Genomic DNA, 16,006 nt, shown 5'->3' with positions numbered 1-16,006 from the left:
CATTTGCTAATATCGCCTCTGAGCTCATCAGAAAAGTTCTTAATTGCAGGCTGCCAAGCTCGTGGTCATGGATACAGGCTTTGTAACAGTCCAGTTTTTGCTTGAAATTTGAATTTTTATTATTGGCAACAAATGCTGTCAATAGTATTCCTTGAATTGACATGTTCATTCTGTGCATTTTCAAGAAAATGCCAAAGGCTCAGTGTGAACCATAGTTTGTTGGATATTCTTTCAGGTAAACTTGGTGTTTCTGAAAAAGTGGTTAGTTCAGCTTGTAACTCACACAATCTCACAAATGCTGTTTCCTTGGGACAACTGTCTTGCTTTGACAGGCAGCAGGAGTGACTGTTGTGCAATTCCCATTCAATCACAGAGTGTCAAAAAGAAGCATGTTCAGGGACATCTGCGTGATCAGTTGGTTAAGTGTCTGACTCTTGATCGCAGCTCTGGTCTTGATCCCAGGGTTTATTTTCTTTAAATTTTTAACATTTATTTATTTTTTATTTAGTTATCTTTTTCATTTTTTATGTTTTTAAAAAAAATAAAATTTATTGTCAAATTGGTTTCCATACAACACGCAGTGCTCATCCCAACATGTGACCTCCTCCGTGCCCATCAACATTTATTTATTTTTGAGCGAGACAGAGTGCAAGCAGGGGAGGGGCAAAGAAAGAGGGAAACAAAGAATCTGAAGCAGGCTCCAGGCTCTGAGCTGTCCGCACAGAGCCTGACTCAGGGCTCAAACTCATGAACCGCGAAATCATGACCTGAACCAAAGTTGGATGCTTAATCGACTGAGCCACCAGGTGCCCAGGTGCCCCAGGGTTTATTTCTTTAAATAAATAAATAAGTAAATAAATAAAATTTTAAAAAAGAAGCATGTTCGAGAACTCATATTCTATAGTTAATAATTTTTGCTGAGTTACTGGGGACACTTTCAAGTGAACCTGTGCTTTCCTGTGAGTGCAAACGGAACAAGTGACTACGAGTGAAGAATAGAACAACCTCTGGTATAGATGAAGACAGCTGCTTTAATTTGTGCTAAGGCACCAGCAGTTTTAACTCCCTGCTTCTTTGCAATCCCATTTTAACATTATTACAAAAACTGCTTTGACCTCGAAGACTCCTCGAAAGAGTCATGGGGATCCTCACGGACCTGCAAACCACACTTTGATGACAGATGTTCTGGGGCAAAAGAGGAGTGGCGGATTGGGTAGATGTTAGGACATTTCCATCTTCATCTGGGCTATTCTTTCAAACCTGAATCAATTCATTGGAAAGCATAGAGTGAAGGCCTAGGTGGCCAGTTGAGACACTGAAGAATGAGCGTCTGTACCTTCACAGAACTTACATGTTTAGGGAGGGAATCAAGGCCATATAAAGAATGAGCAAATTGCAAAGACCCCACGTTTCCTGCCCTCTCCTCCGAAGCGTATTGCTTACAGCCAGCATCACACAATGTACCGACTTACTTTCTTGCCTTATCGTCTTTGCCGATGCTACACGTGTCAAACATGGTCCTGTTAATGACACCTTTTCTGATCCTGGCTCAGATTTCAAGGTCTGTTTGGGATCTCTGAAACTGCAGTGCCATGGTTTGAATCCTTTAGTACCGACTGACCTCAGCAACAGAGCCAACAAGCTCAAGTTCAGACAGTTGCAAGCCTTGTCCGTGATCTGGAGGAAAACCTACCATGTTCCCATGAGCATTACCAGCCTGAAATAAGATACCAGAACTCTCAGACATCAGCTTTATTTTTATTAACATAAAATAACAGAGTGTGCTTTTTCCTATGACTCTGATTTATTTTTGTTTGAGACTAGGGATTATACCAACCTGCGTGTTTTTACCACAGTATAAATCGGTACAGTGTAAGCTAGTGGGTAAAAACGCAAGCTTGTCATCAGACTAGTTTGAGACCTGATTTAAGCTTCGTCTCACACCAGTTGTGAGCATTTGGACAAATTACCTAATCTTCTTGAGTCTCAGTTTTATTCATTGGTAAATGGGGATAATGATACTTGACCCCTAAATTTGTTATGATATAATTTGTTAAGTGATATAATTCATGTAATATCGGGGAGCCTGGGTGGCTCCGTCGGTTGGGTGACCGACTTCGGCTCAGGTCATGATCTCATGGTTTGTGGGTTCGAGCCCCTCATCGGGCTCTGTGCTGACAGCTTGGAGCCTGGAGCCTGCTTCTGATTCTGTGTCTCCCTCTCTCTCTGCCCCTCCCCTACTCATGCTCTGTTTCTCTCTGTCTCAGAAATAAATAAACATTTAAAAAATTAAAAAAAATAATTCATTTAATATCATCACACACACAACTTCATGAGAGAGATTTTTCTGGCCCAGGTAGGAATTACTTTTAATCAATTATTATGATGGATGTAGCTCTCTACTCACCTTCTTCAGGTTTTGGACTTACACATGGACATCTGTAATTAATATGTTCTCAACTCACTATTTGATGAATACATGCCATGTACTCAGCTCTGTGCCAGGCATTTTGGGAAATCAAACAAATTAAACAGAGCTGTGATCTTAAAGAACAAGTATCTACCACAGGAGACAGAATGTATAGAGATGCCATGAAACCATTTATAGACGATTAAAAGTTGAAGAAGAGCTTAGAGGGCACGTATTACAACCTTCTTGCCAATGAAGAAAGTAATTGATTATGGAAGACAAATGAATAATAGACTGACACCAAGCTGGATGGATATCACCAGCAGAGTGCCAATAATAGCTAATATAACACTGGTTGAATCCTTATTATAAGTTGGGCATTGTGCTTAGTTTCTTTGCAAGAATTATTTACTTAATCCTTGTAGTAGTATCACTACTTTTCCAGAAGGAGAAACTGAAGCTCCGAGAAGTGAATACACATTGAGAACACGTATCGTAAACCAGAATAGCACTAGATAATATTTTCTGCTATTCAATGTTTTCTAAGATCATCTCATACTGGACATTAGTCTACCTACTCTTATGGGTTCATGCTCCTTTCCTACTCATCCTTGCTTCCTTCACTTATATTTAAAATATAATCCAATCAGAGATTTTCTTTTGCTGCCCCATTGGCTTTTTCACATGCCTCCATGTTTCTCTCAACTGACCTTTCTCATGATCTTAAGCTTTAATGTTGTGGTGGTGTCTTTGGTATTGTACCTATTTCAAGTGCAAAAGTTACGTCCATTCATTGATCACTTGTGACTCTTGGAGCACATGTGCAACCCTGAGAATGATGCCCGTTCCTCTTCCTAACATTTGCTCCTGAGGATTGCCTCACCTTCGTGTAACAGAGCATTTGTCACCTCCTTTTCTCCACAGAATAACATCTTAGAGTTTCCTGTAGGCATTTCTTTTCCTGTTCAAATTCCAGTTTGAATTTCAGTTGACAGGTTCGTAGGTCTCTTGACCAAAGCACTGGTACTAGAGAGGAAGAGGTCAGCAATGAAAAGAAAAGCACAATTGCACGGATACTTCATATGAAAAATGCATCAGCAAAATCCTAGATAATTTTCATTGCTTGGGGTTGGATAAAACCATCCTAGAGCATAGAAACTGAACAAATTAAGGATTTCAGGTAATGAGAATGTGACATATGTTCTAACAAAAGCCATGCCCACCAATCTCTTGCCAGTGTGTTGGAACAAGAGTCTTCTCTTCTCTGAGAGGCTGTTTTCTTGCTGAGTCCATTTTGCCGTTTAGTCTCTAATAAGTATCTTTGAGACAATTCTGATATTTAAAAAAAAAAAACCCACTTTGTTTCTTATCATACAGAGGAAGTAGAACCTCTTCGTTTTCGCTTTCTCATAAGATCGAGAAAGGAAGGGTCTTAAAGAACCAACAAAGAATGTTTTTCTTCTTTTGCAAGTTATGCAGGAACATTTCTATGATAGTCGCGGTACTTATGTTAGCATCTGAAATCGTGATGCCAATTCAGCAATGACTGCAATCCAGTGGGAATAGTGTGGAGTGTTGACCTTGGAGAAGAGCCAGAGTGAGGCGTGGGTGGAAGAAAAGTACACCCAAATCCTTTGTACCTTCCCATGTGAATGTGGAAATGATGTGGCTTTGGGAACATTAAAGTAATTTATTGATATTGATGCTGGCTGTAGATATTGAAGAACAAAGTGAGAAAAACCCCCAAAGTTTGATTTAATTTAATAAAAGTAAGGTTAATTTTACTTATATACACTCTTTACTTCTTATGTATCTACTTCAGGCAGAAGACTAACAATCAGCACTAGATACATGTCCCACTAATGCTTTTGTAATCTCATTTGACTACATTAGGAGGATGACCGCATGTTCTAGGTTTTCCAAGAGAGATTCAGTTCCAAACGTTTGGTCCATTTGTCTCAAACAATAATTAAAACCTCTCATTGAAGAAGTTCTATAATTGGAGAAGTTCTCGAAGTAGTCCAGAAAATCCAGCACTAACCCCTAATATCACTGAATTACAGAGCTGGTTGCAAATCCATTATGGCATCAGGAGGGCGAAGGCCGGTGTGAAGAAAGATAGTTTTCGTGCAAGACTGACCCTAAATGACATTGGAAACAGGGACTGTTTGGGTGTGTTCTCAGCATTTGAAGCCAGAGCTGTGGGTACCTTGCTCAGATCCCCTTTACTGGTCAGAGTACCCACCCCACACTGCTATGAGCACTGGCTGCAGAAGGCTCACAGCTACCCCCTTCTCCTGACAATTGCCCTTGGTCATTGGGAGCTGTCTGTCCCTGAAACACCTGGGAGATTTTGCCCTCCCTCAGGGTGTCCTTCCGCCAGTGACTGATTGATACTGAGTCCAAAGTCTGGGCTTCTTGCCACAGGGGCAACAACTCTGTGATGCCATTCATACTCCAGACAGTTCCATGGGATCAGTCAGAGGGTAGATGTCAGCTGAACCTGCAACTTACTGATCCCTCTCCTGTTTATCTTTTTCTTTATCTTACATCTTTTTTTTTTTTTTCATGCCTATTTCTGGGTATTTTTTCCCCCTGGGCTCTCTTCTAATTTATTATTCTCTCCTCAGCTGTATCCAATTTGGCTGTTAAATTCAGTCATTAAGTTCTACCTATTGATTTTGGTTATTGTTTTTTTTTTTTTTATTCTAGGATTTACCTTCATTCTCTTTTAATAGTTTCCATTTTTTCTGCTGAAATTCTCAATCCTGTTTTCATCCACAAGTACTAGGTTAGGTTATTTATTTACTTATTTATTTAGTAAAATTGTGTTAAAGTCCATGCCTGATAATGCTCAAATCTGGAGCCCCTATAGGCCTATTTCCATTATCTGTTGTTCCTCTTGGTTTCTGTTGTTTCTCATATACCCGGTAATTTTTTGCTTGTGTGCCAGATATTTGATTTGTAAAATTGTAAAAATAAGCCAAAGCCCAGGATGGTGCTACCTTTTTCCAGAGGTTTTGTATTACCTTCTGTCAGGCATTTAAAAATCTGGGATGCTTGTCCAATTTCAGGGTCTGAGATGGGTTGGAGTTATCTGATATCCTACAAGGGCCCGTCTACATTTGTTTCACCTTTATTCATAGGTTATAACCTAGAGTGAGGAGAATTCACCAGCAGCACTAACCCTCTTGCTGTCCTGCCAAGCCCCAGACTCCAACGACTATCCTCTTAACTTTGATGAGAGGCTGTTAAAATACCCATTCGGTTTCTCACCTATCCCGTTAGGGATGGGTCAACAATATTAGGAAAACAGCAACTCCCAGACCTACCCTCTTGAGTTTCTTTTATTCCTGTCTTTCTGGCCCACAATTCTTTATTGTCTCGTTAGCTTCCCAATGCCTACAAATAGATGGTTTTTAATATTTTGTCCCCCAAAACTCCCCGGTAGGGAGAACAAGGTTGTGGTTCTGTTGACATATTCCAGAACATCATTGTTGTAATATCTTCTCCAGAGCCATGGCTGGTTTGACTCAGTCATCTTTGGTTGAACCAGTGTGTCTGACTCTTTGCTCATATATGAGTGCAGCATGCAAAATTAGGTCTACACACAAGAGACTGTGAATCTGTGGGCATCGTGCCTGAACTAAATGAAAAGCTTTACAACTTACAACTTTCCCCCATTTCCTTAAGTTCTACATACATCTCATTTTCTCACATGTGAATACGTAAAGTAACTTCTTTATGCCAAGTAGTCTTTGTGGAGATTAGTCAGATAAAGATGAAAGTCTTTATTTTAAATCGATTGATTTAATTAATTAATTAATTTTATTTTATTTTAATAATTAAAATTAAATAATTAATTTAATTTAATTAATAAATTTTATTAATTTATACAAACATTTTTGGGCCTTATAAAAAATAAGCCAATTTAGCATGGTAATTTTGTACACTTTGGACTCTGCTAAATATAAGAGCTTTAATTGTTAGCATACTTCCCACTTTGCGGATAACGTAAAGGGAAGTTGGTTGTTGGCCTTCTTTAGGATTTATCTACCCACCTAATGAGTCCCATTAAACCACAAAAATATAAACACTGAAAACCCATTTTCCAACTGTTGTTCTCATAATCCCAGCACCCCATATCTTACATAAATAACTGGTGAAGGACATATCAGAACTTCTTCAAGACAGGTCTCCCTGAGATGATGGCTTGATCTTCCAAAGGCAGCCCTCTGCTCTTACCGCCCCTGTGGCTCAGGCAGACCTCGCCAACAGTGCCCAAAGCCTAACAATGAAGTTCAGCTGACTTTTACTGGTTTTCCTTTACGAAGCTGGCTTCCAGCCTACATCTGGCCTCAGAATGAAGCCACTCCAGATCCGCACACACTATTAGATCCAGAATCAAATCTCCCAGCGGCATCCATTGTGCCCGCTCCCGGGGCCCTGACTGTTGTCAGGTAGGAAATATACAAACAAATTGCCCTTCAGGGTGTCTTATTTCCAGGGATTATTTTTAGTTGAAATCAGCACCTCCCCCAATTTTTTACATCTCCAAAGCACTGATTTATCTTCTGTCGCTCTTTCCTGCCTCTCTTCGTTGCCACTTTTCAGGATTCACTGCCAAAGCAGCTGGTTTTCCATTCTCACTCATTTCTCAAGTGCAAGGAAGAGAGCAAATATTAGGTTTCACCTGGTTCCAAAGGAGGCCTCCAGGGGTCAGTTCAAAGCCATGCTTCCTGTCTGTTGAAATGACCTACCAGTGGTAGAAGCTATATTTTCTAGTTTTATCATCATATCACTCCTTGGGCACCAGGTCAGTGCCTTTCTCTTGGTACCATTTATTCATGAAACGTGCTCCATTAAGAAGACTGGCACTGCATTTGTCTTTTGATCTCCACTAGGCATCGGGGAAGGACATGTTTTCTCTCATTTTCCCCATGTCCCTGGGGTCCCGGGGCCACCCAGGAAATACAGTGCTTGGCTCATTGGCTGTGTAGCTATTCTCTTTGTTGCAGCTACTGGGAATATAGCAGTTGATGTTTATATGATGATTTTGTATATATTTTATATATATTACTCTGTAGATATAGCTTTATTAGAGTATGACAAGTTCTGTGAAGTATGGGAATAAAAGCTTTTATAGATATGGGATCAGAGCCTTGGGTTTAGTAATATATTAGTAATTAATGAATTAGTAACTGGGCTTGAGTCTAAGTATCTCAGGTCCATTCTTCAATTTCTTTCTAACCATTTATTTTCCTAGCAAAAGCTTTAAGGTGTATGCCCTTTGGTCACCAAATGCTTTCAGAGGCCTCAGTTGTACTTTGCAAGCTGTCATTCGGAGCTAAGCGTACGTGTTGACACATGCATACCCAGGGTGACATTGGCAATCAGCCCAGGCCTGCGCCCAAATGCTTCTGCTCTTTCCTTGGCAGCAAATGGCAGTTTCCATCCAGCCCCACATGCTCCTGTATGCCCCAGGGCAGGAACGGTGGCTGGGGCCAACAGAGTCCATAGCCCTGAATGTGCTAAAGGACAAAAGCCACGTTCCTTCGTAAGGGAGCCAAGACTTGTGTGAACCAACCCCAGCCTTATCTCCAAAGTCACCACCTGCCATCTCTAGCCCCCATTTCCCTGCTCTGAAACACGCCTGTAAACACCTGCCATGTTCCTTTGTACCCCTGTTGTTGCACGTGTCACCCCGTGGCCCATCACATGATCTGCTCACAGTCCTTCCTTCCCTCCCTCGCCACCATCACCAGAGGAGTAGTGGACGGCCTCCCGACCAGTGTTAAATCTGGCCATAAGCCTTGCTCCCTCCAAGGGAGAGGGGATAGATTTTGGTGTGCCCATTCTTCTTACCCCTCTTGTGCTTTTCCTACCCGTCATGAGAAGAACATGCTGAGTAATGCTGGTCCCCACACCAGGAGATATGGGGAGCACAGCTGAATCTAGTCCACAACCAGGACCAGGTCCAGCTGATCTGAGCAAAGCCGCAGCCGTCCTATAGACTGGGAAGTGAGAAATGAATGTTTGCTATTGTAAGCCACTGTGCTTGGGGTCATTTATGACTAGATTTATTGCATATTAAATATTAATTACTTATTTATTACTCTCCTCCCCACTTCCTATATGTGCAAGTATGCGTGCACACACACACACACACACATACACTCAGGAAATTGTTTTCCCACCTGCGAAAGCTCCTACTCATCCTCCAAGACTCAATTCAAGGGGAGACCTACCTCGGGCAGAGTCTGCGTCTACACCTCCTGGTGCCCTGAGCAGACCTCCATTTGAGCACTTCCCACCTCACGCTCCCTGTCTCCCTGAGAGGAGCAGCCTGGGGCCAAAAGGAGAATTTGAAGCAGAATTTTATGGGGATGAGGTGTGTGTGTGTCACCAGTAGCCAATCTTGTTGAATTGAAGGAGCCGGGTCAGGCTGAGGAAGGGACAGAGCAGCTCCCCGGGAGGCTTGAAGTCAGTGGCCATCTGCTGAGGGAGAGGGGGTCAGGACACTTGTGCTGAGAAACATGGTCCTCCAGAAAATTTAACAGCCCCTTTGTTTCTATACGAAGGTGCCCTGCAGCCAGACTCCCCCAGCTGGCCTCTCCCGGTTTAAGGCATTCAAGGTGACCATTACTGAAATTCGATAAGAGAAAGTAGGACAACTCTGACCATCTCAGGGAGATTTATTAATCCACATTGGTGAGTTGTCACCTTAGCCGGAATTGAACTATCAAGTGAACAAGGCCCTGGCGGATTGGCGATAGGAGGGTGCATCTGGAGGGGGCAAAATGGGGCTGCGGGGGGGCCCAACGGGGCCTTTCACAAATCCAGTGGAGGACGAGAGCCCTCGGATCAATTGCTCTGCAGATGGGGCACCTCGACAGAAACTGCGGACAAAGAATTCTGCGAAGAAACTTGGCTGAGAGAGAGAGGGCCGGTACAGCCAGACCTTGGTTCCGCGTGTCCTGTTGTGGCAATCGGACACAAACAAGCAAGTTTCAAGTTTGTGAAAGCCCCCTTGCTTTGTTAACTTGGATTTCTAGATACTAACGCAGCAACGCAGTTTCGAACAGAGAAGTCTCCTGTTTGGGGACCTGAGATCTGACTTTGTGTCCATGTGTTTTCCTCTCTGAGCACTTTAGCTGTCCTTTGAAGGCGCAGGCCCTGGAGCCCTGGTCTCTCTACTACGAAGCTGGCAGCTGCCCACAGACTTGGCCAGCCGGGGACCAGGAGCGTGTGGGACGTGTGCCTGGGGCTCGCAGCCAGGTTTTGGGGCCCTGGCCATGCTGCCTTCTATAACTGATCCCTGCCCTCTGTGGAATGCTGTGTGGGCTTGAGACAGTCCCCGGGGAATTGCTGCTGGCTGCTTGCAGCCAGTGTGGGCAGGCCCAGCGGGACGGCCACGCAGGCCCGGGCACCCAACCGGACTGGCACCACTGGCTGCATGCTGGCTCCAGACAGGTCCCTCCCATCCTTCAGGGCCCCTCTCTCCCAAGCAGAGACTTTCTGCAATGGTGGGCTCTCAGAGGGCCTCCCCACCATAGGCTGTACCGACCTGCTGGCTGGTCTGTAGGCACCTTGCCTCCCCCCAGACCCCTCTTCCTCCTCCCAGCATGCCCCATTTACACGCAGCCTCTCTGGGGCAGCTCTGCCTCAACCCCCAGACAAGGCTGTTGCCCCTTCCAGGCGCTAGAGTGGATCGTATCCAGGGTCTTACGCTCTGAGCTGTCAGAGGAAATTCAGCTCCACAGGTAATCATTGCTCCTCCCTTGTACAATGGGGTTAAAAGTACTCCGTTCATAACGATTTTATAAAAGTTAAGTGAGTTAACGCAGGTACCGTACTTAGAATAATGCTTGGCTCACAGCAAGACCTAATGAAGGTTGTCTGCTCTTAATACTCCACTCTCGGTCGATGTTAAACTAATATATGAAAATCGAAGGAAAAGGAGCCCACGTTGGCCTTGTGTCTCGCGCAGATGTTTGGTTTCCTTCCTTCCATAGCTGCCCCGAGCAGCCGTTCAAAATTCAGAATGCAGATAAAGCACTGGTTTAAACATCACAGAACAAAAATTAGCATGCTAAGTCACACAACATTACTTGCTGGAAGATTCAGACGCTCAAACCCCACACGTACCCGTTAAACGGTAGTTTGTCTTTAAATAAAAATCTTTACTGGGGCGCCTGGGTGGCTCAGTCGGTTGAGTGTCTGACTTCGGCTCAGGTCGTGGTCTCTCAGTTTGTGGGTTCGGGCCCTGCATCAGGCTCTGTGCTGAACTGTTGCTTAGAGCCTGGAACCTGCTTCAGATTCCGTGTCTCCTCTCTCTGCCCCTCCCCGCTCGCACTCTGTCCCACTCTGTCTCTCAAAAATAAATAAATGTAATAAAAAAAAATTTTTTTTTAAATCTTTACTTATTGACTGACAATAAAGAACCAGCATTGGGAAAAATAGCAAGTTTGATGCCGGTCTGATAGCAAGTCAGAGAAAACGGTCCCTTGAGTATTCCTTGGGTTTGTTTTAACCAAATTAGTTTCCCTTTTGGTGAGATCAGAGCTGCACTTAAAAAAATTTTTTTCTTTTAATGTTTTATTTTGTTTTTTGAAAGACAGAGGCAGAGCACAAGCAAGGGAGAGGCAGAGAGAGAGGGAGACACAGATTCTGAAGCAGGCTCCAGGCTCTGAGCTGTCAGCACAGGGCTTGAACCCACGAACGCAAGATCATGACCTAAGCCGAAGTCAGACATTCAACCGACCAAGCCACCCAGATGCCCCAAGCTGTACTTTTTTTTCAGTCATGTAGGGACTCATTCTGACATTGTTGATTTTATATTCTCTGGGTTTCAGAGCTCTCAAGGGCTGTGGTCCTACACGGAGGGAAAGAACGGACCAGAAGGGCATTAACATTGAGCTCTGATCCCATGCCAGCCACAGTGCTCTGGGTTTAAACGATCTCATTTGGAATGTGGAAGAAATGAGAAGGGAACTGTTAGAGGGGTGGCATGAAATTTCAGTATTTCAGCAGTCTGCAATGCAACAAACCGTGACCCCTTTGTCTCAGCCACCCCTTCGGGGGCTCATTCACGCCTCAGCCAGTCACAACACAGCCCAGTGTTTATGGGAGAACAAGAGGGTGAAATTGATCTCCATGCCCCAAGCAGTTTATTATACTTGAGAGCAATGCTAGGGCGTGGTCACAGGTAGTGCAAGTGGCAACATAAGACACAGGAACTAAGACACTTCAGGGTCCCAAAGTTTTGTTATAATTTCACTTTTGAAATCTAAGGCTAAATTCTGAGGTTTGTATGCTAGTGTATCCTACATGGATATTTGTGTCTGCCGAATAGCCATTCACTCCCAGAACTAAAGAGAAGGTTCTATTTTATTATAGTGGGCATATTGAATGTTTCTTATACTAGCTGTTAAAAAGGAATTTCTTTCTTAGTATTTTAGTTTTTGCTCTTCAACTTTAATAGGGAAAAAGTAGGGGTGCCCAGGTGGCTCGTTGGTTAAGCATTCATCTTCGGCTCAGGTCATGATCTCACGGTTTGTGGGTTCGAGCCCCATTTCAGGCTCTGTGCTGACATCTTAGAGCCTGGAACCTACTTCAGATTCTGTCTGCCTCTCTCCACCCCTCTCCTGCTCACCCTCTGTCTCTCTCTCTCAAAAATGAATAAACAGTTTAAAAAAATTAATAGGGAAAAAGTAAAATGATGACAATAAATAGCACACAAAAGGAATAAGTGTACAAATTAGTTCATTTTAATTACTGAGTAGCAGATATACACACACACACACACACACACACACACACTTGGGGAACTGTATACTTGAGGTTCTATTAAACCATTGGAATATTTGGCCAATTATATAATTGTGCATAAAAATTTTTAAATTGCATGAGAAATTGTGTCAATTTGATAGTAACCACAGTGGTATTCAAACACAATTTTTTTTTTTCAACGTTTTTTATTTATTTTTGGGACAGAGAGAGACAGAGCATGAACGGGGGAGGGGCAGAGAGAGAGGGAGACACAGAATCGGAAACAGGCTCCAGGCTCCGAGCCATCAGCCCAGAGCCTGACGCGGGGCTCGAACTCACGGACCGCGAGATCGTGACCTGGCTGAAGTCGGACGCTTAACCGACTGCGCCACCCAGGCGCCCCTCAAACACAATTTTTTGACAGAATAGGTACAAAGTAGCCAAATCACATAGAACGCCTAAAATTCCACCTCTCCAGGGAAAGGCTTAGGGTAAAGTGTTGCTAGCGTGCAATGCCCTTGCTGAAAAGGTGTTACCCAAATTCTATCAACCTGATGTAGATCTGCTGCTAATAGGCTGTATATTATACAAAATGGGCAGCCTGGTATTTTGCAAAGTCAGCTTTAAACAAACAAACAAACAAACAAACAAACACACACACACGGGGCGCCTGGGTGGCTCAGTGGGTTAAGCATCCGACTTCGGCTCAGGTCGTGATCTCGTGGTCCGTGAGTTCGAGCCCCGCGTCTGGTTCCCTGCTGACAGCTCAGAGCCTGGATCCTGTTTCAGATTGTGTCTCCCGCTTTCTCTGCCCCTCCCCCGTTCATGCTCTGTCTCTTTCTGTCTCAAAAAGAAATAAACGTTAAAAAAAATAATAATAAAAGAAAACAAAAACCCGCAAAGGTGGTTGCCTGGCTGGCTCAGCCGGTAGAGCATGGGACTCCTGATCTCTGGGTGGTGAGTTCAAGCCCTGCCTTGAGTGTAGAGCCTACTAAAAATAATAAATAAATAACATTAATAAAGCCACAGGAAAATCAACTCTGCCCTCTGGTGTACAAACAGGTCATTGCAACTTCTTTTTCCTTCCAGCAAAAAATAACACCCAATCGGGTTATTCTTCATTTATGAAGGATCATCAGGAGCTGGTGGTATTCTAGTTGCGTGGTTTCACAAGATAACTGAAGCCTCTTACAGATTTTTTGAAAATTATCGATGGGAACGTTCCTAAAAGAATTACTCATTTAGTGCCTGCAGTGAACCCATTTGCCTCTTCCTTCGGTGACTCAGCTGGCTCATTATGAACGTTAATTACCTCACTGTCTGCAATTCGCAGATAACGTCAGGGTTCAATGCGCTTTGGCCCTACTCTAAGTGGGCCGGTGGATAGTACTGTCCTCATTTGCAGCACGCTGTTTGAATTCCTACTCTGTGCATGTGCTGCTCTGCTCTGGAAGCTGGCCAGGCACCCGGAGCAGGGTGACCAGCGTCCTGGGTGCAGACACCTGAAGCCACGGGGCACAGCAGCCCTGGACTGGAAACAGGTGGTCTCCAGATGTAGAAAGAAACCTGAAAAGTAGAGCAGAAAGTCCACAGGTCAGAACTGCAGGGAATCATCAGGTACCAGACACCACAGGAATAAAAGCAGAGAGAAGGTTGAAGGGAGATAGGAACTCTATCATAGCTGGAAGTACTGTAGCCCAGAAGAAAGTCTCCCTCTTTCTCGACAGTGGTTCCAGGTCACTTTCACTGGGCTCGGTCCAAATCCTCTCCCCTCCTTCATCACCGCCACCACAGGGTCTCTCGAACTTCGTAGGAAGGATAACCAGCCAGGAGCAGCTTACAAACACACACTCCCTGGCCAACCTTTCCTGGGATGTGCGTCAGCAGGTCTGAGATGGGGCCTCTGAGTCTTCCTGGTTTTTTTTTTTTTTAAGTGTTTATTTTGAGAGAGAGGGAGAGTGCACGCGCGCGCGCACACGCACACACACACACACACACGGAGTGGGAGAGGGGCAGAGAGAGAGAGAGAGGGAGACAGAGAATCCCAAGCAGGCTCCGTGCTCACAGCACGGGGCTGGACTCAAGGCTTGATCTCACAATCTGTGAGATCACGACCTGAACCGAGATCAAGAGCTGCTCTCTTTAACCAACTGAGCCACCCAGGTGCCCCGAATCTTCCTATGTTTAATAAAACCCACAGATGACCTTGGTCCAGATAGTACAGAGGCCCCAAGCCGAGAAACAAAATCACTTCCTAAAATCCTACACTCAAGGTTGTACCGAATTCTGCAAAACAGCGTGTTTTTGCCCATCTTAGCCATCCAGTCTGTAAACTTAATTTAATTTTTAAACCGTTTGAAGTTTCTTTAAAATCTATTTTACCATTGTATGGCATCTGACAGTGCAGAATGGTTTTTCCTAACATTTTTTTTCCCACTAGAAGTACATGTTTCATACAAAGAGGAAGAGAAATCAGTAGCTCTTTCCTCCTCAATTGCTTGTGAATCATTGATAGGATAGATCTCAAGGCAAATCACATTTAGAGTTTTTGATTCTTCAACTGAAGTTTTGCTGTAATTCTTTAAAATTGGTGGCTGCCGACTCTCAACAATAGCCAAATTATGGAAAGAGCCTAAATGTCCATCAACTGATGAATGGATAAAGAAATTGTGGTTTATATACACAATGGAATACTATGTGGCAATGAGAAAGAATGAAATATGGCCTTTTGTAGCAACGTGGATGGAACTGGAGAGTGTGATGCTAAGTGAAATAAGCCATACAGAGAAAGACAGATACCATACGGTTTCACTCTTATGTGGATCCTGAGAAATTTAACAGAAACCCATGAGGGAGGGGAAGGAAAAAAAAAAAAAAAGAGGTTAGAGTGGGAGAGAGCCAAAGCATAAGAGACTGTTAAAAACTGAGAACAAACTGAGGGTTGATGGGTGGTGGGAGGGAGGGGAGGGTGGGTGATGGGTATTGAGGAGGGCACCTTTTGGGATGAGCACTGGGTGTTGTATGGAAACCAATTTGACAATAAACTTCATATATTGAAAAAAAATAAAAATAAAATAAAATAAAATAAAATTGGTGGGTGCCGGTAGGGTGACCACACATTCCATTTTTACCTAGGGAGATCGTAGTTTACCCCTGTTGTCCTGGTATCCTGTGTAATTAAAGCCCCATTCACTCTCAAATAAATAGCAGCTTGGATGATAAATAATATGTTTACCTAGAATTAGTTGAATGGTATCAGCTCGCAACAAATGAACAAAGGGAAAAAAGGCAAACCAAAAAACAGACTCTTAACTCTAGAGAACAACCAGATGGTCACCAGAGGGGTTGTGGAGTGGTGGTGGGATGGGTGAAATCAGTGATGGGGATTAAGACTGCCCTTATCTTGATGAGCACTGAATAATGTATGCAGCTATTGAATCACTGTATCCTATACCTGAAACTATATCCTATACCTGAAACACTGTATCTTAACGTCGCTGGAATTTACAAAAATAGTATCAACTCACAAACAAATAGCATTCTATTCTATTCTTGAGATTTGATGAAACCTTCACTTTTCTTTTTTTAAAATTTTTTAAAAATGTTTATTTATTTTGAGAGAGAGAAAGAGCACGCAAACAGGGGAGGGGCAGAGAGAGGGGGGGAGACACAGAATCCGAAGTAGGTTCCAGGCTCCGAGCTGTCAGCAGAGAGCTCGATGCAGGGCTCAAACCCATGAACCGTGAGATCATGACCTGAGGTGAAGTCAAACGCTTAACCAACTAAGCCACCCAGGCTCCCCAAACCTTCACTTTTCTTGTCAAA

This window comes from Panthera tigris, chromosome A3, assembly GCF_018350195.1.
Source record: "Panthera tigris isolate Pti1 chromosome A3, P.tigris_Pti1_mat1.1, whole genome shotgun sequence".
Taxonomy (NCBI): domain Eukaryota; kingdom Metazoa; phylum Chordata; class Mammalia; order Carnivora; family Felidae; genus Panthera; species Panthera tigris.
Note: the sequence above shows the minus strand (reverse complement) of the source record.